Source organism: Chelonoidis abingdonii, chromosome 1 (genome assembly GCF_003597395.2).
Source record: "Chelonoidis abingdonii isolate Lonesome George chromosome 1, CheloAbing_2.0, whole genome shotgun sequence".
Classification (NCBI taxonomy): Eukaryota; Metazoa; Chordata; order Testudines; family Testudinidae; genus Chelonoidis; species Chelonoidis abingdonii.
In genome coordinates this window covers 106,049,936-106,052,845 of record NC_133769.1, presented here as the reverse complement: position 1 = coordinate 106,052,845, position 2,910 = coordinate 106,049,936, and positions in this window count along the sequence as shown.

The following is a 2,910-nucleotide window of genomic DNA, read 5'->3' as shown; positions in this document are numbered from 1 at the left end:
TTTGGGTCTTGGGTCCCCCAGGGAAGGTTTTGGGGGATAGGGAGTGTACCAGACACTGGAATTTCTGGTTGGTGGCAGCGCTATCAGATCTAAGCTAGGAATTAAGCTTAGAAGGGTACATGCAGGTACCCACTTTCTGGACGCTAAAGTTCAAAGTGGGAAACATACCTTGACACAGGCTCTGGAGGGGTTAGACTTTTCCGTGCATTCCTCCCCAAGCGTGACCCTTCTGACTCATCCCCTCTCACTTGTCCTTGACACAGTCCTATTTTTCTCCACTCTAGGCTCCTTCTCCCAGTCCCACTCTCCTCACCTAGTCAATCCCAGTCTCCACTCTCAGGCAACTCTTGCCAGTCCTAGTTTCCTTGTCCCGTAAGTCCTAGTCTCAGTCCTCTGGACACCCTGTACCAGTCCCAGTCTCCCCTTGCTCCCAGTCCCAGTCTCCTGGCCCAACCTGTCCCAGTTGTCCCCCTTCCTGCTCCTTATCTGATCTCTCTCTCTCTCCTCCACCCTGGCCTCCAGTTGTTCTCCCCACCCATGTTCTCTATCTCCATTGGCTCCCAGACCCATCTCCTTCCCTACACTCCTTATCCAATCTCAGTTTCCCTTTCTGTCCTGGCTCCTTGTCCAGTCTCTTTGCTGAGCCATGGCCATTTCTTCTCCTGCATCCCAGCTCCTCATCAGACCTATCTTTCCTTCTCCTCACCCCACTGATTCTCTCAGAGTCCTAGCCCAGCCAATCCCAGTCTCCCACTGGCTCCTCATCTGATCTCAGTCTGCCCCTCATCTAATGACTCTCAGTCCCTCCCCCATTTCCCTTCCTCTTCCCAGTCCAGGTCTTCTTGCCCAGCCAATTGCAGCCTCCCCAGCTCCCAGTCTCAGTCTCCTTGCCCAGTCAGACAATGAGGGTGAGGTAATATCTTTTATTGGACCAACTTCTGTTGGTGAAAGAGACATGCATTCATGTTCACATGGAACTCTTCTTCAGATCTCCTTGCCCAGTCAGTCCCAGCCTTTCCCTCACCCCAACTTCCAATCCCAGGTTTCCTCTTCACCTGCCCACTTCTAGTTCTACCTTCACCCCCACCCTGTCCCATTCTATGCTTCTTGCATCACCCCCAAGAACCCTGCAGGTCCACCTCTTGTCCCAGCTACTTTTGAATCAAATGGCTTGCTGCACAGTGTTGCCTGGGGCCATCAGAGGTGTGTGGGTGTGTCATTAAGAGCAAAGGGGAGACAGGCTCTGTGCTCTCAGTTCAGGTGTCTGGACCCAGACCTGGCCCATTCTGCAGCAACCCAGCACTGCAGTTGCAATGAGAGTCTGGCTCATTGCCAGGCTCCAGTGTGCCCAGTGCAGATGGAATCTTTAGGGAATTTAGCTACTAAAATCTAAGTCTCTATTTAGCCTGGGGAAACGGCAATTATTCTAAGGTTTATAACTTGGCCAAATTTTGGCAGATTTTTATAGGGATGGCAAAAGGCACACCCCTGACTCAAAGTGAGCCCCCCTACTGCCAAATTTCAAATTCCTCCTCCAAACCATGTAAGTGCAAAAGCTTTTCAAAGACAAGATCACCAGAATTATTTAACATGGGCAAAACAACGTATTTTTCCTCTGACTTCTTCTTGGAAACAGCTGAACTGTTTTGGCTGAAATGTAAACAAAAATATCAGCCTGAGGCAGAGACCCCAGCATGGAAAATTTCAGCCCAAACAGCTAAAGTTTGGCAAAATCATAAGCAATTAAAACAGGGTCTTTTAATGGGAAGTATCAGAGAACCTCAATAGTATGTGGTGCTACCAGTCCTGCCTACAATTCTTAGCTGAATTTAGTTCTGGTGAAATAAGTCAGATTGGCAGTTTCCGAGGCTGAAGTCCTGTACCTAATCTAACACAGACACTTGGAACAGGGCAATTTTCTGACAGGCATTTAATAGGTATGTTCCTATTGAGTGAGAATCTTGAAAGTTGGTACACTGATTTCTTATGGGCTGCTATGTACAAGATAAATCCCAAAATGTGACCTTTGACCCAGGGCCAGCATCAGGGTTTCTGCTGCCCCAAGCAGCAAAAAAAAAAAAAGCCAATGGGTGGCTCTTTGGTGGCAGTTCAATTGCGCCGCTCTATTCTTCGGCGGAAGTTCGGCAGCAGGTCCTTCACTCCCCTCCTTCCTCTTCAGCGGCACTTCGGCTGCAGCTCAAAGAGGAAGAGAGGGACTGAGGGACCCGCTGCTGAATTCCCACCAAAGACTCGGACGGGCTGCCCCAATAGCGGATGGAGTGCGGCCCCTTTGTATTGGCCGCTCCAAGCACCTGCTTCCTTAGGTGGTCAATCTCTCTAGGTCCTCACATCCAGGTCCTCACATCCAGGCTATGTCTAAGGATATCTCTATGCTAGAAATGCTACAGCAGCACAGCTGTAGCAGAACCACTGTAGTATAGACACTTAACCGCTTAAGCTCACCGCTCTAAGAGGTGGTCAATCTAGTGGTACAGGCATAACTATGGCATAACTATGGCTCTCAGGAGGGGTAAATTTGTCACACTCCTAAGCAAAGTAGCTAGGACAACCTAACTCTGTAGTGTAGTCGATTCCTTAGTCTTGAAGCTTGTTTCTGCATAACAGCTCTAAAATATTGCCTTTCCTTCTATCCGCACATTCAAAACTCTCAGGTAGGTTCTCATCAGTTCACATCTCAATTTCTGCAACATCCTTCTTTCTGACCTTGGCAAATGCAATCTTGCCCCACTCCTCTCCATTCAGAATATAATTTTGCTGCAAGATTGTTTTCCTAGCCCATCCCTTCAACCATGTGTGATGGGGGTCTCCAGTGATCCCCGCACAAAACACAGACAGGAAGGGGTTAAGAACCCTCCTGGCCTGCAGATAGCAAAAGCAACCCTGGCTGCT